This window comes from Schistocerca serialis, chromosome 2 (assembly GCF_023864345.2).
Source record: "Schistocerca serialis cubense isolate TAMUIC-IGC-003099 chromosome 2, iqSchSeri2.2, whole genome shotgun sequence".
Taxonomy (NCBI): Eukaryota; Metazoa; Arthropoda; class Insecta; order Orthoptera; family Acrididae; genus Schistocerca; species Schistocerca serialis.
This window is the reverse complement of record NC_064639.1, coordinates 727,966,018-727,990,598: the sequence shown is the minus strand read 5'-3', so window position 1 is coordinate 727,990,598 and position 24,581 is coordinate 727,966,018.

The window sequence follows — 24,581 nt, the reverse complement described above, 5'->3', positions numbered from 1 at the left end:
AAGTTTAATTATCATTGACAAAACACACTTCACTATACGTTTAAGTTATTTGCTTTAGAAATTGAAAGAACCAACAAATTGACAACTTCGACGTTAATTATCCGCCTATGAACGCACAAATGTAAAACCAGTAATATATTCAGTCAGCCTCAGGATCACTGTAAAAGAAAAATATTTCGTAATTCACTGCTAATTTTACCTGCTCCCGATTTACGGGTTTGGTTAATATTATAGCGGAACAATTTTTTAAATGTGTCGCCGCTGCAAATCGTTCGGTCGCACCTCAGCCCAGCAACACCGACGATAATCGCTAAAAGTGCTGAAAATTCTTCGCAGAAATATTATAGATGACATGGGCAAGCTAATTTACATTACTAATACACAATTTTGATAAAATTATAATCTATTTAGACCATAACAATAATTAAAATAACACACCTTTATAATTTCTCCTCTAATGGCGGCTAAAGATAGATACAGGCAAAAGAAGTCTACTCATTCATATAATGCTACGTCACAGGTTCCTCTCTCCCTCAGCTCTCCACGGAGACGACAAAAAATGCACATTATGTAGTGCTTTTTATACTACTGCTGATTTTTAATATCTCTTTGTAATCTTACAACATTATTTTCCTCTGTGGCTATATTTTCTATTTTTTCATCGCAGATATTAACATATTTCGTAATTACACTATGAGTATAGAAATATTACAATCATAAATACATCGAGAATATTATTGCAAAAAATATTACAATAATAACCAACGTCCTTTATACAAAATTAAATACTATTTTTTGTTAAACAATTACAGTACATACGAATTGCTTTATAGCGGCGTACGTAGTACAATTAAATGTCATTTCATTTTATTAATAGTGTGTGTGCTGCCAGGGAACGTTACAAATAGCGTAAGCAAAGATGGAATCTAAATTCAAATAAGTACAAAGATCATATGAAATAGTAGCGTTGCCAACAGTGACAATAGGAAAACACTTTTTTAGTAGAAAAGGGAAAGCCTTGTGAAGACCCTTAATTGCAAAGATGAACAGAAACATAATAGTCAAAGCTTCTTTTTATCTAGTGTTTACATAACGGGTAGCCGTATACATTTAAGTAAACAAAGATGACGTATTGGAAAAAAATGTAAGAGTAAAAAATTATATAAAATAGATTATGCTATTAACAGCTGCAAAATTTATGTTGCAATTTCAACTCTTTTTACTATGTTACATAGATAATGTGTTTGCGACTGTGCCCAGCGTAGATACTTTTGCATTTACTTTTCGTTCATATTTAGAATCGAGTTTGCACCAGTAAAATAGTGTATGCTTCGTGCTCTGCTACTATACTGTGTCACAAATGACACCGAAAGGGTACGCACAACACAGATTTTTCTTATTTATTCACATAAATCCACCTGACGATGTAGGTTTAAGGCTCAGAAAAGCATAGCAAGAAAGAAACATCTTGTGAGTGGTAACAGTGAACTAGCAGTTTCAATTGAAGATATTGAACAAATGGTACAACTAGTGATTCTCATGTAACATCCACGTGACACGCATTTCTAAGTCCTGTAAAGTTTCACTAAAACGTTCTAACGTGTCAAACACATCCATTTTTACACTGCTGGTGTTGAAAATTTCAAAACCAAGCAGAGCGGAAATAAAATTTTACTGGCGAATGCGCAAAATACTTATAACAGTGTCTGATTACATCTGTAGGATATTTGCGAGTTTAATGGGTTCGAAATGCTGTACACAGAGCTGCATCGTCTGGCTGCAACAAAGGTTCTACCCGGATGCGCATCGCGGCGAAGTGAGCTTAGATGACCGACGTGTGTGCATCATTGCATTCTGCTTCAGGCCTATGTCAGAGTTTAGCAATCTTACGAGGAGAACACGGCAAATGTCATAAATCGATTTCACAGAAAATTCGCTGTGTGAAGAGGGGTTAGAATAATTATTCGTAGATGTTCGACCTTTTGTGAGAAAACGGTCAAACATTCCGAGGTAATTTATGTGGCTTTCAGCGAGCAAACGGTCCAGCTGAAATGGTGGAAAAGTGCTTAGCGTCGCGGCTGCACACTTTTGAGCCCCGTGTTCGAAATTCGATACTATTTTCGTTTTTTATTTACCTACCCACGTCCGAAGGCGATTACTACACGAATGTTTTTTGAGTGCATACTGAAATAAAGTTGTTCTTAATCGTTTACTAATTGTATGTCTGGTGAATGAATTTAAAAATAAAAAACAATAAATGAACGGAAAAATTATTTGAAAATATTTCGGCCCAATTCCTGTAGTGTATCTTGTTTCATAGTCAGTTCCAAGAGACTTCGGGAAAATGAACCGTTACGCGTGGTTTGCCGTAATGTTATTGCCAACGAGTCAAATCTACATTAACGTTAACGACGTTTGTTTCCCGACTGAGATTCGTACGAAGAAATGTCGCTGCGGCACGTCTACCGTCGCCCTATGCTCACAGTGCACGGCATTCCTATGTTTCCAATGGTTCTGCTATAGGTATCATCCCACGGAATGCACCAAACCTTCCTGAAGAATAAAATATAAGAATTGATATAAGAGTGATATGGAAGAATATGTGATTTTAAAAGGTATTTAACCCTTGGAAATACCATACATACATACACTGAAGCACCAAAGAAACTGATACAGGCATGCGCACCAAAGAAACTGATACAGGTATGCGTATTCAAATACAGAGGTATGTAAACAGGCAGAATACGGCGCTGCGCCCGGCAACGCGTATATAAGACAACAAGTGTCTGGCGCAGTTGTTAGATCGGTTACTGCTGCTACAGTGGCAGGCTATCGAGATTTAAGTGAGTTTGAACGTGGTGTTATAGTAGGCGCACAAGCGACGAGACACAGCATCTCCTAAGTATCAATGAAGTGGGGTTTTCCCGTAACACCATTTCACGAGTGTACCGTGAATATCATGAATCGGGCGAAACATCAAATCTCCGTCATTGCTGCGGTCGGAAAAAGATCCTGCAAGAACGGTACACTCGTGAAATGGTCGTACGGAAAAATCCCCACTTCATTGATACTTAGGAGATGCTGTGTTCCATTGCTCGTGCGCCGACTATAACACCACGTTCAATCTCACTTAACTCTGCGTAATATGCCATTGTAGCAGCAGTAGCCAATCTATAAACTGCGTCAGACACTTTTTGTCTTATATAGGAGTTGCGGAACGCTGCGCCGTATTCTACCTGTTTACATATCTCTGGATTTGAAAATGCAAGCCTATATTAGTTTCTTTGGTGCTTCATTGTATCTCTATTACATGGAAACGAAAAAAAAAAAATGCTAAAGCGGGATTGGATTCAGAGACATTGCGGTTACGAAACTAAGCGCTTACACTCTCCGCTACGGACTCCTTAAATACTAGCAACCGTACAAAGCATGTATTCAAGGGTAAAATGTTGAAACTTGATGTCCTTCGAAAACGGTTGACAGTTTCAGCTCCTTGTTTATTTGTAATGAAGTCCTACTCATGCCTTACACATGCTGTCAATATGAATGAAATGATGAGCGGAAGTTCGTACGGTCCGCTTTTTAGGATGGCTGCAGACCGAGGAAACGGTCAGTTTGGGCTAGGGTAGTTTGTTTGAAGAGTACAGTACGCCGTTAGCAGCCGAGCTAGTAAGTTTTCTGGCTGGGACACGAACACGCTTCGTGAGTCGGTGTTGGAGCATCTCTGATCACAGTAGCGCCCCGGAATATATCAGATCAAGAGCGCCCTTCAGCCATCGGCCTTGAGAGGAAGGTCACAAACCTACTCGAGTGTGGTGCCATCTGGAAGGTCCCTGCCATAAGGATATATCGGGTATCAGGTTTTTAAACAGACTTAAAACTGCAGTTGCTCGGTGTTACGTTTAGCTGCGGCTCTAAGTGCTGTTCGGCTGGCCCTATGGTAGTCTCTCATCACGTGCATTTCTAAATAGTTTCATTTTTTTCCTTGAATTTAATATGCTTTTAACGCTCAGAAATAGATTTCCTTCATCGGCGGTACACCTCAGTCTCTAGTGGTGTACATTCACTAAGGACTTTCAACTTAGTTTTATTTCCTTAATAAGTTTGGGGGTCACTTAAATCAATGTTGTGTGCCGAATGACACGTGCTGCAGGTGAGACCCCTGTAAGTGTTTAGTTACACGAGTGCGTTTGCGTTTCGTATCGTTGTACGTCTCACCGTATATCAGCATTGCCGATCTGTCTTTTCGGCTTTGATATTTCGTAGTTTTCGCCCCAGATTAGCTGGGAAGTTTTTCGTGTGTGTAGTCCTTTCGCGCTGGGTCCCTGGCTACGTCAGGTGGACCCATGTCCACCGTGGAGAAGGCTGCGGAGTAACTTCCGCGGCACTCCGATACGTCCACCGTCACTACTTGTGGTGAATCGCGTCGGAGACGTCGTTCACCCAGGCTTCCGATCGCGCCTGATGTTCCGCAGCCGGCGAGGTGTGTTTCAATCGCGCCAATCGTCACAAATCGCCAGTGGATACCACTGGCACTGATACCGACCCCCGTGACGACTGTCCACCGTCCAGTGTCAAGGACGGTTATTCAGTGTCGTTCGACGACTCCTCTGATCGCTTAGTAATTGATCTTTCCCATGATGAGGCGGCGGCCACCTCGGATGTGTCTGACCACCACTTGGCTGTACCTATGAGTGCATCTCTCCCTCCGTTGTCCCGCCACCGTGACGAGTCTTCTGGGCGCCCCGATCCAGTTGGAAACTCCTCTGACCGTCGCTCCGGACGCTCGGGGAGCTTGTCCGCTTACACGGGCCATGGTGATCGCGGATCGAGCTCCGATGCCTCCCTCCCAGGGGACACCGCACCGGATGGTCCGATCGATGCGGACATGGCTCCTGTTCCCGACCCTCCTTCGCAGGAGACACCATCCAGCCCTCTGAAGAAAGAGGAGATACCCCCTATTGTGGTTTATAATGTCACTAATTATACAAAACTGAACTCTGAGCTCCTGCGGCTCATCTTCGGCCAGTTGCGGGCTGCATACCAAAACGATGTGAAATACCTGCTCGACAGTAGGGACGATTATCTTACTATTCCAGAATTTGGCAAAACAAGGACGATGCCTTACTCTACACACCAGACGTAGAGCAATCGCCGGACCAAAATCGTCATCAAGGACATGCCCCCATAAGTTACAGCAGGGGAGGTGAAGGAGGAACTGCTTTGGCTCCATTTTGTGTATCCTTTGGTACCAGTATAGCAAGAGAAATCCTAAGACCCGGGTGTTGATACCCTGTCCTACCCATGTCGTCTCCCTTTCCCGGAGGAAAGACATAGACATGAGGGTCTGGATTGAATTGTACGAGGGCTGAAATGAGCCTGTCATCTGTCGCAAATGCCAGCGTCTACGACATACTGGGAATTACTGCTCCCTACCATTGTGGTGTGTTAAGTGTGCCAGACCACATTTGGTGGAGAACTGCACACTCCCCACCTCGGACAAACCTACATGCGCCAGGTGTTTGGGTTCCAGCCACAATCCCCACCAGACGGCATCCCGGAGGGGGTGCCCTGTTTACCAGATGGCATTGAAGTCTTCATGTCCTCCCAAAAAGAATCCACGATCGAATTCCTGTCCCCCAGGGCAATGGGACACCACCAACTTCCCTCTCTTGTGGGGCCAGCCTGGTGCACCTCCCTCAGCAGCTGCTGTGGGACCATCCACTCAGACACTGGACGTTTCTAAGGCACCTTTTCCCCCCTCTGCTCAGACTCCCAAGTCCTCCTTTGCTGCTGCAGCTTGGTCCCCCCTCATTGTTCGTCTTCCATGATAGCTTCTCCTGCATGCCAACTACAGGAGCCAGCTGCAGCCTACTCCAATCCACCTGTGGCTGTATCCCAGCCTTCTGCCCCTATCCCCACTCTGCCTACTACTACACCCGCCCCTGCCCACAGCAGGGGCCAGCAGCAGCGGATGAGACGTCCCTGTGGGAGGACATGCACAACATCCTCCAGGTCATCAGCTTCTTCATGTGACCCCAAATCCAGGCTGTTATTTGTGACACTTCCCACAAAACCCATCGGTCGGAGTACGGGCTCTCCAAAATCATCACCCTCGTGGATGGGCTAAGTCAAATATTGCTGTAATGCCGGCTCGGCCACCACAACCTCTCCAGCCCCCTCGGGATCTTGTCACCGGCATTTTTAATGCCGATGGCATTAAACGGATGAAGACAGAGCTGAATGCCTTCCTCCATGACCATCGTATGGATATTTTACTGGTCACAGAATCACACCTTAAACCGGCAGATGATTTCCGCCTTCACAACATGGTGTGTTACCGCTCTGACCGCCTCGACCGCTATGGTGGGGGCATCGCATTTGTCGATACCCAGGAGACTCTACAGCCAATGGAATACACAGAGGCCACAGCGCTTACCATTTCCACATGCCTTGGTGCCATTACCTTAGCAGCAGCATACTTGAGCCCAAACAAACCACTGCTCGAAGCGGACCTTTACACATTAACACCTTTCAACAGGCTCATCATTGGCGTGGATCTCAATGTGAAGCACCCAGCTTGGTATTCTCGGGTCTTTCACCCCAAAGACTACCTCCGCCTTGACCTGGAGGACACTTTAGCATTGTCAGTCTATGGTGCCCACGAACCTACCCATATCCCAGTCCGTTCCAACCGCCAGCCAGATGTTCTGGATGTGGCCATATTCAAAAACGTCGCCGCTCAGTTTTCCCTGGAAGTTCTACATGAACTGGCCTCCGACCATGACCCATTCCTCCTACACCTCACCGATGCTGCTCTTTCATTGGATGTTCATTCAACTGTGATCCCCACTGATTGGGACAAGTTCGCCAGGGTACTTAATAACACCACAAGGCATGACCTCGACTTGACAACACTGGCCACTACCATCCACGCTTACTGCCAAAATCCAGAATGCAGTGAAGCTCTCCACCTCCACTGTCCCTCAGGCTTTAAGCCCCCTGGACGATTTGACTCCCCTGCTATGGGAACTGAAAATGCAAAAGAACCACTACCACTGGCGTTGGAAGCAGTTCCAAGACCCTTGGGACCAACGCCTAACGAGGCGCCTCCAGCGCGAATTCTGCCACTGGGTCGCCGACTGGAGGTCCTAACAATTGGAGGACCACATGTCCACTTTTCTTCTACACCATAAGTCTGACTGGGCTGTCATTCACGCCCTGCAACATTCTATGCAAGCGACTGCCCATCCTCTTCGCACGGCAGTTGGCTTGTCATATGATACCCTCCAAATTGTGGAAACGCTGGCGGATGCTTTCGAGGCCCAAAACCATCTCTTTGTCCAGGTCCTTTCGCCAGACGAACTATGGGATGAACACAATGTCTTGACAGCTGTTGCCGCTTTTCGCACCCGTCCACCTCAGTCTGCTCCCCCCCCCCCCCCCCCACACACACACACACTTTACATGGCAGAAGTCCAGCGGATCCTACGACAGAAATGTGGCTGGTCAGCCCCTGGATTAGAAGGAATTTAAAATGAACATCTTTGGCACCTACTGCACACACCTGTACTCTTGTTCACAAAGATCATAAATAGTTGTGTTATGTCTGGCCTTTTCCTCTCTCAGTGGAAGCAAGCTAAGCTCATTGCAATCCCCAGGTGGTTCAAGGACCCCACAGTCCCCACCAACAACAGGCCCATCGACCTCTTAAACACCATGGCGAAGGTCCTTGAATCGTTGATGCTCGACCGTCTTTCTCAACCTCTGGCGACGGCTAGGACGCTCCGACTTGAACAGTTCGGCTTTACTTCACACCTCTCTGCTGAACTTCATGTCCTCCGAAGCACTGGACTTGCAGAACGCCTAGGATAAGACCTGGACCGACAACCTGGTACACAATATGCTGACACAGACCCAAATATCGGATATCTATGTGAAGATTTTGGATGACTTCCTCCGCGGTACGACTTTCCTCGTGGCTCGTCTCCAACGGCAGGTGGATGCCACCATCACCTGGTGCCGGAAAAACAAAATCGCTCTTAATGCAGCCAAAACAACGGCTGTCTATTTCATGAAACGGCACCCAGTCCTCCGCCGGAATACTTCGATTGCAGGCGTGCAGGTGCCCTGGTCCCCGACGACCACCTATCTCAGTGTCCGGATGGACTACAAGCTGCTGTTCCACTGTCATGCAGAGTATGTCGCCAACAAGAGGCAAAAGCTGACCAGGGCCTTCTGCAGAAGGGAACTTAACTTGCCTACCAAGCTCTGTATCTACTGGGCCGTTATCCTGCCTGCCCTCACGTATGGCTCCAGTGCATGGGCCACGATTAGTGTCACCAGGATGCGGACGTTTCAGCGCCTGCAGAATAAGGTTCTCAGGTGGAGCCTGCACACCCCGCCACTCACGCGGATTGTGACTCTCCATGAGGAAGCAGATATCATCCCCCTCAACTCCAGGCAAATGCCGGGATGGTTCCTCTGAAAGGGCACGGCCCACTTCCTTCCCAATCCTTCCCTAATCCGATGAGACCGATGACCACGCTGTCTGGTCTCCTTCCCCAAACCAACCAACCAACCATCCCCCTCAAGGATACCATATGCAACAACGTGCGGTGGCTCTATGAGAAAGTGGCTGCCCTACGGGACACTGCACCTGGGCTATGCCACGTTAGGATTATACATCCACGTCGCTGGCATCGCCATCCGGTTCCACTGACCCTCCTCGAGGAATCGCCTTCCGAACAGGGCTAAGGATGGGCTTGGCACGCCCACCACGGCTGCTTGCTTTGCCAGGGCTAGCCCTCCATTCCACGTCCACGGCTTTCCAGTCTTACCTGCTCATGTCGGACTACGTTTTTACGCTGGCTTTACTTCACACCTCTCTGCCGAACTTCATGTCCTCTGAAGCACTGAACAAGTCAGCTTCCCCTGCATGCCCGCTACAGGAGCCAGCTGCAGCCCCCTCCAATCCACCTGTGGCTGTATCCCAGCCTTCTGCCCCTATCCCCACCCTGCCTATTTCAATTTCTTTACTGTCGCCGTTGCAGGATGGTATGGTACTCCAAGTCCCACCGCCACTGCCCTATGGTTTATACTTACTGGCTCACCAACACAGTTAGACCGCGGAGGGCTGATGATGCTAAAGTGTACCGTACCAAAAATAAAAAAAAGAAGTAAAAAAAAGAATGACACAAGACTTGTGTAGTTTTCTCTGCCAAGTATACTTTGCTTATCGCTGGGTAAACTGCCGTGTATTTAACCACAACTCGCATTTTACTGAACTGATAGTGTGCGTTCACTGAACTGTGGCGGGAGGAGCTTTACTTTGCTAATTCGGCGACAAACTGCGATTTGAGTACGATTACATGATCTTGTTTTGCAAGGGGTTTAAATCTTATGCTATGTTTTTCTTTATTCATCTTTGAGGTACCTTTTCATTGGTACACAACTCATTTATCTTTCTGAAATGTTTGAAATTTAAACAGTGAGAGATGTCCGGTGTATTTTCACTCGTTGTATGTGTTTTTATGATATTTATATATTTATTTTAGAAGTGCCTGGCGCTAGTATTAATCTGTTTTATAGTCATCACTAGCGCACATTCAGCTTTACTCTTTATCGGATTCGGTTTTTACAACCATCATCGCTAGAAGACTAAATAACAAAAACAGAAAAACATAATGTATTCTACACAGACGAAAAGAACGAAAAATAATTCAATTGTTCTTATGTACATCAAAATCATAGGCATTATTTACAAAGCAGTACTCAGATCTATCAAAAATGTGTAAGTGAGAGAAACCTCGAGCCGACTCCTCAGTGCCAAGTAACAAACATGAGCAAGGTCGCTGTAATCTTCTGCGGGACAACAGGCCAGGGGGAGCATCATATAAATAGGAGAGCGCAAAAGCACTCTCCCGCAGTTAGTATTCAGTTAGTCTGTTAGCAGCAGCGTCGCTGCCTTCTCTGGAGAAGTGCCAGCCGGCACCTGCCCGCTAATCTCCATGTCACCAGGCCTCGTACGTCGAACTTACGATGAGTTCACAGCCGCAGTAGCGAGCTATGGAGACAGATCATAGGGCAGTCATATGGGGCTAGACTAGATAGTGCCGGAGGAATCATCCTATTCTTACTTGTATATGTAGTACTTGCGGATAGAACCTGGTTTCCTTCATCGAGTCCTGTCTCTTTGGAACATTGTTGCTTTAGTAGGTCGCCGAAGTCGGAGGTCTTCAAGCAGCTGCCCACGAATAGCAACTCAGCAGCAGATAAGACTGAGGTAAAGTCGCCTGTAACATAGCAACGTGTCCCACACCGCTCGGGGGACGCGACAACATCTGGGTAAGAACAGCACCTGTGTACGTTTGCTTGTTTTCAAACCTAATAATATCGTAATCGTACCATGCTCAACCATTTGTTCAGTGTGGAGTTCATCTAATCTGTCCTAATTGTTAACTCTGTTGTAGTTTTTACAGCTAGTAATTTTTTTTTTTTTTTTGAGTCATCAATCTACTGACTGGTTTGATGCGGCTCGCCACGAATTCCTCTCCTGTGCCAACCTCTTCACCCCTGAGTAGCACTTTCAACCTACGTCCTCAAGTAATTCCTAAGGTCTCGTGAATGTTCTCCATATTAGGCCACTTCAAGCAATAATGAGGCTTGAACTCGGTGGATAATGAGCAGAAGTAGTCGATGGATCCGCACCAAGCTCTAACTGAAGCTTAAAAAATGCTTTTACAAAAATGTATTAATGCCTAGACAGGATTTACATAAAACAAATAAATTAAGTTGACTAGGTAGTTTCGGCTGTAAGTAACGACCATCTTCACATCATTGATATATAAAATACGGCGTGAAAAGGTGGAACAGCTCCGTGTAATCTTTACAGTGAAGTCGTCTTACGTGTGGATTAGTCTCATGTACTTCAAACCTGTAGTTTGTGAGCTTGCCACCAAACCCTTACGATTTTTAATTTTATCTTTAATTGACCAAATTCCGCAATCTGAATGTGTGGCTGGTCAGCATATTCAATTTGGACAATTATTTAAAACCGTTACCCTTATCGCATGAGTGCAACACTTCAGAATATGTGCCTTCGTTAAATACATTTGCTTTGTACTTCGTGTTTTGTGCGAGACCCTGCTGGGAGCGTTTTCACGCCGCGCTGTACATCTAGTCGTACCGCAGCTCGACCCTTGACGCACAAAAAAAAAAAAAAAAAAAAAAAAAGGAAATCGTGCGGCACTGCGCCGACAGCACCCAACAGCCTCCGGCTGCTACCACTTTCACCGTTCTCTGTCTCGCATTTAAAACTGTGTCTCAACATGACAAAATCAGCATTTCCCTTTTTCTTTTTTTGGCTGGAGTAACACGTGTAGGCCGGCCGGAGTGGCCGAGCGGTTAGATGCGCTACAGTCTGGAACCGCACGACCGCTACGGTCGCAGGTTCGAGTCCTGCCTCGGGCATGGATGTGTGTGATGTCCTAAGGTTAGTTAGGTTTAAGTAGTTCTAAGTTCTAGGGGACTGATGACCACAGCAGTTGAGTCCCATAGTGCTCAGAGCCATTTGAACCATTTTTATCACGTGTACTCAGTTTGCAGGGTAATACACCCACAAAACATTAAATGATTGACGGTTAAGAATTAGTTTATTCTTAGCCCAAGCAATGAATGGTTAAAGGAGGGAGGAGGGGGGGATTCGATACTCTAACAAACACTTTCTCATACAGATCACTTTTCACAAATATCACTGTCTACATTGGGCTGTATCCATCTATCAAACAGCAAACTATTTCTCAGCTGGAAGTTCTGCAGTGAAACCAACCTTAATTATCCCACTGAAATAAATCTTACGTGCTATTTTTTGTGGTCGCCGAGCTCTAAATGAGCTAATTATTTTATTGCGTCATTGAACTATTATCTGCTTAATTTTGAATGATTTGTTTCTGGTATTTTTTTATAGCGATTTTGAAGAAATATGGCGACGATTTCAGTCAGCCACCTGAAGGCCTCTCACACACGGGCGATTTTCAGCAGCGCTGCTGAGCAGCGTGCGTCGGCCACCAACTCTGCTTAGCAGTGCTGCTGCTGCGCGTAATCGGCGCTGCTCACGCCTCGTACATCCCGCACAGTCGATAATATTGACTCAGACAAAGAGGTATTGGCTTTGGTTTTTTTGACCAAAAAAAAAATTCAGGCGAAACTTTGTAAACGTAAATACTGGCAACACCCAGTGTGCACCACTCTTATAATATACGGACACTTCTATACTGCAAATAGTAAGTTACGTGAAGACAGTCCTAGTTCTTCAACTACTTCAGGATGACAGTACCGACCTTTGAGGAACTACTACATTTGCTGAAAACACATATGTCACGCCAGAACACTTGCATGAGAAACAGTATTTCTGAAGAGGAAAGGTTGGCCATCACACTAAGGGAAGTACAAATAGTTGATGTAAAATGATTTTAATTTAGCAATATGTATTACATAATAAAATTACAATATGTGTAGACATTCTGAAACAAAACTTCGTACACTGGTGTATCAGAAAACTGAGACGGTGATTCCAACGACGCCCTTTGTGCTGACTGAGCCAGCTGTTCCTCGTAAGTGGCTACGGAAGCAGATGAGCCGTGTTCCACAAAGTGCGTTCCACTTACATTCACCTGTGATACAGCCACGTCTCCATGAGCAGTATCGTTTGCAATATATTTTTGCAGAACACTCGTAAATTCTAATTTCGCATTAAATCGCTTTTCCTCAGGTATGGCCTTGAAATAAGGTAGCAGAGACAAGAGAAATAATCTATCAGGATCTTCCTCCATCGATTTCGATTTCTTTTGAACACTTTCTGTAAGTATTCTAAACAATTTCTGCTCTTCTTAAAGTCTCTTTTTGGGAACGCTAGAGCCTGAGACATTAGGAGATGTTTCTTGATAAGTGCTTGACTCTTCATTTGTCATATTGTCTCAACAGGAGGTTTAGTTTCACATACAGGCGTTAAAAACGAAAGTTGCTTGAAGAAGATGTACTGCTTTCTGGCATCTGCCGCTGAACCACTCTTCACTTTTTTCTGTTTTTGCAGCTTTCGAGTGTACGAATTTCTTACATTTTGCCACCACTTTTGCAACTGTATTGCTGCAACAAAAGAATTTCTTTTCTGATTTTAGGTATTTTTCATCAGGAAATACATTCATAGATCTACATTACACATATAAACGTAGAGTTTCTACCAACTCAAGCATAGTAAAGGACACTTGTCAAAATATTTGGAATGTTCTGAACGAGTCTACATTTCCGATGCTCACTGAAGAGGACTGGTTGAATATTGCAGAAGGTTTCAAGACAAATACAAATTTTTCCAAATTGTATAGGGACAATAAATGGTAGACACATTCGTTTGATTAAGCTCCGGGATAGTGGCTAGCTTTACTTTAACTACAAATACTTTTTCTAAGTTGTGTTATTAGCAGTTTGTGATGCAAATTGTAATATCGTTTACATAATGTCGGGTATTAAGGCAAAAGTTCAGATTCACAAATCTTCAAAAACAATACTCTATTCAATAAGATAAGAGACAACAAATTGAACATGCCTAGACCGACACCAATATGTGCTGGAGTAGAGCCACTGCTATTTACATTCGTTGGTGATGCAGAATTTGGTTTGACAGAATACATACCAAGACCCAATGGTGGAAATAATTTGCCAGTCATCAAAAAGATATTATCGTTTATCACGAGCGAGACGTTTCATAGAGAGTACATCTGGAATACTCAGCAACAAATGGATTAGATTAGATTAGATTAGATTAATACTAGTTCCATGGATCATGAATACGATATTTCGTAATGATGTGGAACGAGTCGAATTTTCCAATACATGACATAATTAGGTTAATTTAATAACATACTTAAGTTAATATAACAACTTTATTTTTTTGTGTTTTTTTCTTTATTTTTTATTTTTATTTTTATTATTTTTTTTCAATATTTTTGTTTTTTTCTTTTTTTTCTTAATTTATATCTAAAAATTCCTCTATGGAGTAGAAGGAGTTGTCATTCAGAAATTATTTTAATTTCTTCTTAAATACTTGTTGGTTATCTGTCAGACTTTTGATACTATTTGGTAAGTGACCATAGACTTTAGTGCCAGTATAATTCACCCCTTTCTGTGCCAAAGTTAGATTTAATCTTGAATAGTGAAGATCGTCCTTTCTCCTAGTATTGTAGTTATGCACACTGCTATTACTTTTGAATTGGGTTTGGTTGTTAATAACAAATTTCATAAGAGAGTATATATACTGAGAAGCTACTGTGAATATCCCTAGATCATTAAATAAATGTCTGCAGGATGATCTTGGGTGGACTCCAGCTATTATTCTGATTACACGCTTTTGTGCAATAAATACTTTATTCCTCAGTGATGAATTACCCCAAAATATGATGCCATATGAAAGCAATGAGTGAAAATAGGCGTAGTAAGCTAATTTACTAAGATGTTTATCACCAAAATTTGCAATGACCCTTATTGCATAAGTAGCTGAACTCAAACGTTTCAGCAGATCATCAATGTGTTTCTTCCAATTTAATCTCTCATCAATGGACATACCTAAAAATTTGGAATATTCTACCTTAGCTATATGCTTCTGATTAAGGTCTATATTTTTTAATGGCATCATACCATTCACTGTACGGAACTGTATGTACTGTGTCTTATCAAAATTCAGTGAGAGTCCATTTACAAGGAACCACTTAGTAATTTTCTGAAAGACAGTATTGACAATTTCATCAGTTAATTCTTGTTTCTCAAGTGTGATTACTATACTTGTATCATCAGCAAAGAGAACTAACTTTGCCTCTTCATGAATATAGAATGGCAAGTCATTAATATATAATAAGAACAACAAAGGACCCAAGACTGACCCTTGTGGAACCCCATTCTTGATAGTTCCCCAGTTTGAGGAATGTGCTGATCTTTGCATGTTACGAGAACTACTTATTTCAACTTTCTGCACTCTTCCAGTTAGGTACGAATTAAACCATTTGTGCACTGTCCCACTCATGCCACAATACTTGAGCTTGTCTAGCAGAATTTCATGATTTACACAATCAAAAGCCTTTGAGAGATCACAAAAAATCCCAATGGGTGGTGTTCGGTTATTCAGATCATTCAAAATTTGACTGGTGAAAGCATATATGGCATTTTCTGTTGAAAAACCTTTCTGGAAACCAAACTGACATTTTGTTAGTACTTCATTTTTACAGATATGTGAAGCTACTCTTGAATACATAACTTTCTCAAAAATTTTGGATAAAGCTGTTAGAAGGGAGATTGGACGGTAATTGTTGACATCAGATCTATCCCCCTTTTTATGCAAAGATATAACAATAGCATATTTCAGTCTATCAGGGAAAATGCCCTGTTCCAGAGAGCTATTACACAGGTGGCTGAGAATCTTACTTATCTGTTGAGAACAAGCTTTTAGTATTTTGCTGGAAATGCCATCAATTCCATGTGAGTTTTTGCTTTTAAGCAAGTTTATTATTTTCCTAATTTCAGAGGGAGAAGTGGGTGAGATTTCAATTGTATCAAATTGCATAGGTATGGCCTCTTCCATTAACAGCCTAGCATCTTCTAATGAACACCTGGATCCTACTATATCCACAACATTTAGAAAATGATTATTAAAAATATTTTCAACTTCTGACTTTTTGTTCGTAAAGTTTTCATTCAATTTGATGGTAATACTGTCTTCCTCTGCTCTTGGTTGACCTGTTTCTCTTTTAATAATATTCCAAATTGTTTTAATTTTATTATCAGAGTTGCTGATTTCAGACATGATACACATACTCCTGGATTTTTTAATAACTTTTCTTAATATAACACAGTAGTTTTTATAATTTTTGATAGTTTCTGGGTCACTACTCTTTCTTGCTGTCAGATACATTTCCCTTTTCCGGTTACAAGACATTTTTATACCCTTAGTAAGCCATGGTTTGTTACAAGGTTTCTTACGAGTATATTTAACTATTTTCTTGGGGAAGCAGTTTTCAAATGCATTTACAAAAATGTCATGAAATAAATTATATTTTAAATTGGCATCAGGTTCACGGTACACCTCATCCCAGTCTAACTGCTGTAGGCTTTCCCTGAAATTTGCAATTGTTAAATTGTTGACTGAACGTACTACTTTGGAGGACTGTTTAGTATTGCTGAATGGAGGTATGTCATATATTGTAACTAGCTGTGCACCATGATCAGAAAGACCATTCTCAACAGGCTGAGCATTTATCTGGTTAAACTTATCTTGGTCTATAAAGAAGTTATCTATCAGTGAGCTGCTATCCTTTACCACCCGAATAGGAAAATCAATAACGGGTGTCAAATTGAAAGAACCGAGTAATACTTCAAGGTCATTTTTCCTATTACCCTCTTTCAGAGAATCTACATTGAAGTCCCCACAAATAATAATTTGCTTCCCCCTGTCTGACAGATAGCACAACAAGGAGTCCAAATTTTTTAGAAATAGATGAAAATTTCCTGATGGGGACCTATATACAGTTACAATTATAAATGTGCCTTTATTTAATTTAAGCTCACAGGCACATGCTTCTATATGTTTCTCTACACAAAACTTTTTTGTTTCTATACTTTTTGCACAATGATAACTTTTGACATATATGGCAACTCCTCCTTTCTCCATATTTTCTCTCATTACATGTGCAGAGAGCTTATAACCACTTACATTTACCTTATCCATATCAGTAACTATGTGATGGTCAGACAGGCATAGTACATCTATTTCATTCTCAGCTTCTAAATCTTCCAAACAAACCAGAAGCTCATCTACTTTATTCTTTAAACTCCCAATATTTTGATGAAATATACTTACATTATTTTTAATTATACTTTTATGAGAACCTTTCTATTCTAACATTTGCAGTACTCTCCTGTCTGAGTTTCTCATTGTGCTTAGGCCTAGTTCCTATACCAGTGGTCACATGGTGTTCAGAGAGGCAGATTATGTCAATTGGGTTGGGTGACTTTAGTTCATCAATGCAATTACCTAGGACTGAGATACAACTTGGTGGAGATAAAATTTCTGGTGATTGATGAAAATTTGTAATTGATAGCTGTGATTGGTGATCCAATGTGCTAGAATTGTGCTGTTGAATTTCTTTCCTAAACTGAAGATTTGTTTCAATCCTGACCTCTCGTAGAACTTGACATCTTTCTGTCTTACCTATCCTAAAAAAGGTGCTGCTCCAACACCTGTAACCACTGGTATTTTACCATTCATTGCAGTGCTTCCCCCCCTTAAATTTCCTGCTATTACCCCAACCAATTTCCCCTTCCCTTTCCTGTTGAGATGTAGGCCGTGCCTGGTATAGTCCCACCTACTGAGATAATCAACAGGAACCACACCAATATGAGCCCCCGCACCCGACACAAGCAGAACATTCCATCGTCCACTCAATGTTTCAATTGATTTGGCCTGAGAAATAATTAAAGCATGCTCCATATTAGATAATTTCGTTCGTCATAGAGATGAGTATTCATTCGAAAACACACTGAACATCGCTGGACTGCATGGAGTAGAGTAGGCCCAAATGCCGAGAACAAGGGACAAATCAGCCGCTGTTATCAGAGACATATTTGCTGAATTCTTCGCAAGTGAAGAAGGTGCAGCTTAATTTAATGATTAAAATTATAATAGGAGACTTGCATTGTTGTGCCGTTGGATGTTGTTGGCGGTAGAGGGGAGGGGGGACATCAGGGAGACCAATGGTAGTAAAAAATAGGGTCATTTTTCAGTATTTTCCTTGATCGGCGAAATGCCTACCAATGGCCCCGGCTGTACACATGTTCCTACGAGACGCAGGTTGAACAAACCGGTTGTATCAGTAAAAATCACATCAATCATTTACTTAGCACTGTTTGAAAGACAAGTTCACCCGAAAAAGGCCTAAATGCAACAGCAGAAAGGTGTGCTGAACAAGTAAAAACATACTCGGATTAATTCCCTCACCCCTCTCTTCCAGTCAGGTATCCCTCGGCCACCACGGTTCTCACCGACCTCTTAACGGCTTGGTCTCAGCCTCGAAGCTTAGCCAACGGACTTTTTCTTTGAGATGAGAGAAGCAGTAGCCATCCGCAGCTCCTCTGTGAAAATCGTGCAGGGCACAGATAAATCCAATAGGGGAAACTGAGGGAAAGAAAGAAAGAGGAGAGAGAAAGAGAGAGAGAGAGAGAGCGAGAGAGAGAGAGAGAGAGAGAGTAAGCACACTGGTCAATAATGGCGGAGAAAATATTTAAATGTATTCATTGCTCTTTCAAGTGATCAAAGAGTGTTCTCAGCCGAATAATAACTGCTGGTAGAAATTTATTCACTAGTATTGAATATGCATGACTTGCCTCGCTATGTGAAGAACACTTATTCATTAAAACTGAAGGAAAACATCCACGCCACGTACATAATGAGCAGAGAAAATGAGACAGATCCAAGGATTTTAATTAAATGATGAAAGAATTAGGCGACTCGGAGTTTAGGGTATAATTTTGCGAGCTGTAACGCACGAACATTAAGCTGATACAAGAAACAGAAGATATGTAGCATCTTAGGAATATGCTAGCTTTTATATATTGCTTGCAGTTTTGTGTGAATAAGAATGCTTTTCCTTCTTTTCATCACTTATTAGTGCTTAGAATCATTGATTATAAATTTATTGGTAATCACAGCCAGTTATTTGATTTTGAATTTATGTAATGTAAACCTTTTTGAATACCCTGCATCCCTCATAGAACAAACAAATTTGGGCGGACGGATGTAGTGGAGAAATGGCTTTACCTTGTTTCCAGAACGATCCTCACGCTGTAGCGAAATGATGAGTGTTGTAGTCGTCAAGCGATATTAAAACTGCAGACTTAACTGTGAACAGAAGACGGCCGGAGTGGCCGAGCGGTTCTAGGCGCTTCAGTCTGGAGCCGCGCGGCCGCTACGGTCGCAGGCTAGAATCCTGCCCCGGGCATGGATGTGTGTGATGTCCTTAGGTTAGTTAGGTTTAAGTAGTTCTAATTTCTAGGGGACTGATGACTTCAGATGTTAAGTCCCATAGTGCTCAGAGCCATTTGAACCATATTTTGCGAATAGAACCGGGATCCTCGTATGAATCAGTTGCTTGGATACAGGGGTTCTAATACAGTTTAATCTCGAAGTAGTTTCAAAACTGCGTGAAATTCTCTGCTGATTAAAAGATTCCTGTCGAAAGTAATTAACTGTGGAGACCGACAACTAGCGATGTAAAGAATCTTTCCCGTTATGTCGACAGTTTTACTAGGGGTGGAGGAGTGAATAGAGGTTCAGAATACAATCTTGCCGTTGCAGTGGAAAGTAACCCTAAAGACCGAGGCTTTGACAAATCTCTACGATATGAAGATGTACAAGCCAACGGTAACAACTGTGCGTAAGACATTCTACATATGATCACACTGTTTTGAAGAAAATCGTACCTATTAGTGATTGCATCGTACGAGTGGGTTATGAAGCGATGGAAGAGAAAGGGAAACCTTATCCATGTAACAACTGAATCCAACGCCAGAAACCGTTATACAGATTGACTTTCACAGATTTTAAACTAATGATCCTGAAATAGTGAATATTTGAGAAAATTAAGAATCGGATACTTTCAGAATTCAGAACTCCTGCAGAACAACGGCGATGACGGCAATTGAGAGATTTTTGACAAATAAATTAATAAGTAACGGTACTGATCCCCCTTGATACACAAATCGGTTTGTAACACTGTTGCAGAAGCAACGAAAAAATCATGGCAACTTCAAAAGAACGCAAAAACCTCCAAGACTGATGATGTGCGGACGTCAATGCAAGATGATTCTGTAGTTGGCACAACGAAAAGTTGTCTCGAAATGTGGAAGAAAATCCACAGAGATTATGATCGTATGTAAAGTACATCAACGGTAAGTCAAAATCAGTACTTTCACTGAGCGATAGCGATGGTAATGTTGCCGGTGACAGTGAAACCTTTAAGTTATTAAGCACTTCGAATCAAAAACAGCTGGCAACAAGAGTAACTTAGAAGTAGTTACCCTTGGTATAGCGAAGCAACTGAAACCTCTAAATGAAGGCAAGCCTTCCAGTACAGACAGTATACACATTAGGTTAGCCGGCCGAAGTGGCCGCGCGGTTCTGGCGCTGCAGTCTGGAACCGCGAGACCACTGCGGTCGCAGGTTCGAATCCTGCCTCGGGCATGGATGTGTGTGATGTCCTCAGGTTAGTTAGGTTTAACTAGTTCTAAGTTCTAGGGGACTAATGACCTCAGCAGTTGAGTCCCATAGTGCTCAGAGCCACATTAGGTTACTTTCAGTTATAAAGTTGCGCATATTGCACCAATACTCAAGAAATGAAATACGAGTAACCCACTACATGACAGGGCGAAACGACTAACGTCGATTCGCTGTTCTATTTGGAAATATATGACGTGAACATTAATGAACCGAAAAAATGGAAATGGAGGAAAAATTTCCTACGAACATGTGTCAGGAAATGCCTCGTTGCCACTGTAAATAGCGCTGACGAATAAAAGTTGTACTGTCGACGTGCCGTGTGTGTTGCAGCCTGTGTGATTGACGCAGCGTACTGTAAACAGCAGGGTGGTTCGGTATTTATGTCGGCAACAAGCCGAGTTAGTGTTTGTGTACGGACAAGCGGAGGAAAACTGAGTCTGCGTCTTTGAGATTTCAGTGTTAATCTGTAACTGTAATGACTCAAACTTTTGTGCTAATTCCTCAATTTGCAATCTTTGTTGTGGCGTCTGTTGTTTCAACTCAACAATGTCAATAGACTTTACATGGCCAAGTCTGGACTCAACAATATTAATATCAGACTTGCCCCAGTTTTCAACAGTGCTGAAATTTCTTCGAATTTACGATTAAATTTCTTATTAATCTCATCCCGAAACAATCTGAAGTTCTCTTCCTGTTACTAGACTTCCTGTTACTAGACCCTTTGTTCTCTTCCCGAAGGTCGTCATAAAAAATTTTAACCTTGTTATTAAATTCTCTGACTTCATTATAAAAATTTTTAATCTCATCAAGGTGAGCTAATATAAATAGTGTAACATTATTACTGAAACAAGGAAAGACAAAATTACTTTGTTCTGTAGGAGTAGAAGCGATACCTGAACCTCTCATGTCAATATCGGATTACTTCACGGTATTTTGCCCGCCTGAAATGCCTGAAGTTTCCTGCAGGTCATCACGCATGATTCGCAAAAAATAGCCTACACTCTGCTTATTCACAGTATTGTACGAAAGTTCCCTGACGTCATCATCATGGAAAGAATTTTTTACACTATGTCTCACTTTTTCGGAAACTACGTTTGCAGCTACTTCTACAGTCTTGTCCATTCTTCTTGTGCTCTGGTTTTTATACCAATAAAGAAAATGACACAAATATACAAAACAAATATCTTAACACGAAACTAACACGAAATAAATAAACAAATTGTGAAGCAGGAAATCGCTGACGCAAAGATTTTGAATGAAGATGGAGCATCGAGCAAGTAACAGAACTCGTATACAACAACTACTGACCAACTACTGCTGCACAAAATTTTGCAAATGCAGTAGCAAGTCGAGGCATCTGTAACTGCGAAATTATTATTACCCTGATGAAAAGTTTTACTATAAAAATTATTGTTATTGCAACAGACGTACGGATATGTATAAAACTCTGTCTCTGACAATATTACCGTTATCTAGACTTTTTCTCTAAAAACTTCTAGGCTACCTGGTGAAACTACATTATCCTTATCACAAAATCTGATATGTCACGGCCCGCATCGCGTGGTCGTGCGGTAGCGTTCTCGCTTCCCACGCCCGGGTTCCCGGGTTCGATTCCCGGCGGGGTCAGGGATTTTCTCTGCCTCGTGATGGCTGGGTGTTGTGTGCTGTCCTTAGGTTAGTTAGGTTTAAGTAGTTCTAAGTCTAGGGGACTTATGACCACAGCTGTTGAGTCCCATAGTGCTCAGAGCCATTTGAACCATTTTTTTTTTTATATGTCACGGCAGAACTTGTAGTATGGAAACCCTTATTCCGACATATCAGCATTCTAACATTTTCTGGAACATCCTACTATCAGGCATGTCAGTATTCTGATAGGCAGCAAACAAGAAAATAATTACTCTTCTTATAAATAATGAAAAAACAGTTCCTTTCTACCTTACTGTGATTTTTGATATGTTCCATAACATTTCCTAACAATTATACTGTAAATCTCCTGCACGCAAGAAATAACTTACCTCGTCTTGCTGCAACAACTGCACGAATATTCTACATCAAGCAACATGTTGAAATAATTTGAAGCAAATACTGCGATCCATGCAGAATCCAATCCAATACATGGTCACAACTACTGATGTAGGTACTCCCATTTATCTTTTTTTTATAGAAAGTAAAATGATTGGGGGAGGGGGGGGGGGGTAGGGGGTAGTCAACAACCCTTTAGCAGTGTGAAAAACGAAAGGAAGCAATGAACTCTTCATTTACTATATTCTGGAAATTGACGATTCACACACTGACAAACTTTACTCAGATTCTCCTTGTCTTTGGCTAGCTTGATTAGCAAAAATTTTTAATATTTCACAATTTCTTTAATCAATAGTCACGTATCTGGTCACAACAAAGATACGAATATTACAAGCAAGCAGCAACTACGCGCAGCAAAAAGGCAAATTACAAAAAAATCCTCAATTAATACAAAAATCTCCTCTGGTGCCACTCGCACGATCAGGCCAGACTGCGACCTCTCCTGACAAACGGCTGCGTCCGATTACTCTCAACAACTACTCGCTCCGTACCACTCGCAATAACAATACCTCAGACTCAGACTTTGTGCATCCTCGCAACAGCACAATCAACAGGCAGCCTTCTAAAAAAAGATATGGACGTCACCGCGACCGGGAAGTATGGACTGCTGATAACTGGCCTTGCATTGTGACAGTGATGAGTCGTGGTTCTTCGCTACCCCGGATGCCAGTCGTCAAAGAGTATGGCGACGACCCGGCAAGAAGACCCATTCTTCCAATGCTTTGACGAGACACAGTGTTACTCAAGGCGCCATGTTGCACGGAGCCAAACGGGTATGACATCAGATCACGGTTGGTGGTGACCGAGGAAACTATAACATCACAATGGTACTTCACTTACGTTTTGAGCCCTCACTTGTTACCTGCCTTGTGACAGTATCCTGGTGCCATTTGTCAACAGGACAATGCTTTCCAACTCATGGCAGGTGCATCAGTGAATTGTTCGCGTGATGTTGACGTACTCCACCGGCCAGCAAGATCGCCAGATCACACACACAATGAAAGTTCGTGAAAAGATCTCGCCCTAATGAAAAACACATTTGCTTTAATAGTTGTCACGTCAACTTGTGAACCATATCCGAACACTCTCTCCCTTAATTACTTTTGAATACATTATGGGAGTGACAGTGATCAATGTGTTACAAATATTTACTATTAAAAGCAGTCTTGATAAGGATTTATTTATTAAGTTGACCGGTTTCGACCAGTGAACTTTGTGTGAACAAAATGCTAGTTGCCTTTCACAAGGACGACATTTTCTGAATCTGTGCTGAATATGTGCCAGTGGTTGAAACCGGTCACCTTAATAAATAAATCGTGATCAAGACTGTTTTTAATAGTAAATATTCCCTCCCCTATTTCGCGGTAGTACACAACGGGATAACTCTGTTGAACTTTCTGATGTCCTCCACCAATACTACCTTGTACGGATCCTATATCGCACAGCAATAACACAGTGTGTTTTGTAGACCTGCTGCATCTTATGATTCGTCTGCCAATGAAACGCAGTCTTTGATTTGCCTTTCCCGTAAAATTAACTATATTATCGTTCTAATAAAATGCGTTCGTAATTTGAATCCCCGGGTATTCTGTTGAATTTACAACATTTAGATTTGTGTAATGTATCGTGTAACCGAAATTTAACGGGTCGTTTTTCTACTCACGTGGATGACCTCACACTTTTCATTATTTACAGTCTATTGGCACATACCGCACTGTTGAGAAATCTTGTCTAAATCGGTCTCTAATTCCTTTAGATTTCCTGACACTACTAGTCGGAAAATGGCACCATCTCTCCAACCAGTCTAGGAGTGCTGGCGATTTACTCCCCTAAATCGCTTGTATAAGTTATGAACAACAGACGGGCAATAACACTTCCTTGCGTATCACCAGATACCATTTTTTATTCGATTACTTTCCATCAGTTATTACGAACTGTGACCTTTCTGAGAGGAAATCATGAATCCATCCGCCCAAGGGAGGAGGGACTCCATAGGCATGCAGTTTTATTTGAAGTCGCTTGAGAGGAACTGTGTGAAACGTATTATGGTAATATAGAAATATGAAGTCAGTTGGAGATCCAATGTCGATAGCACTCATAACTTTGTGTGAATAAAATGCTAGTTGTCTTTCACAAGGACGACATTTTCTGAATCTGTGCTGAATATGTGCCAATAAATCGT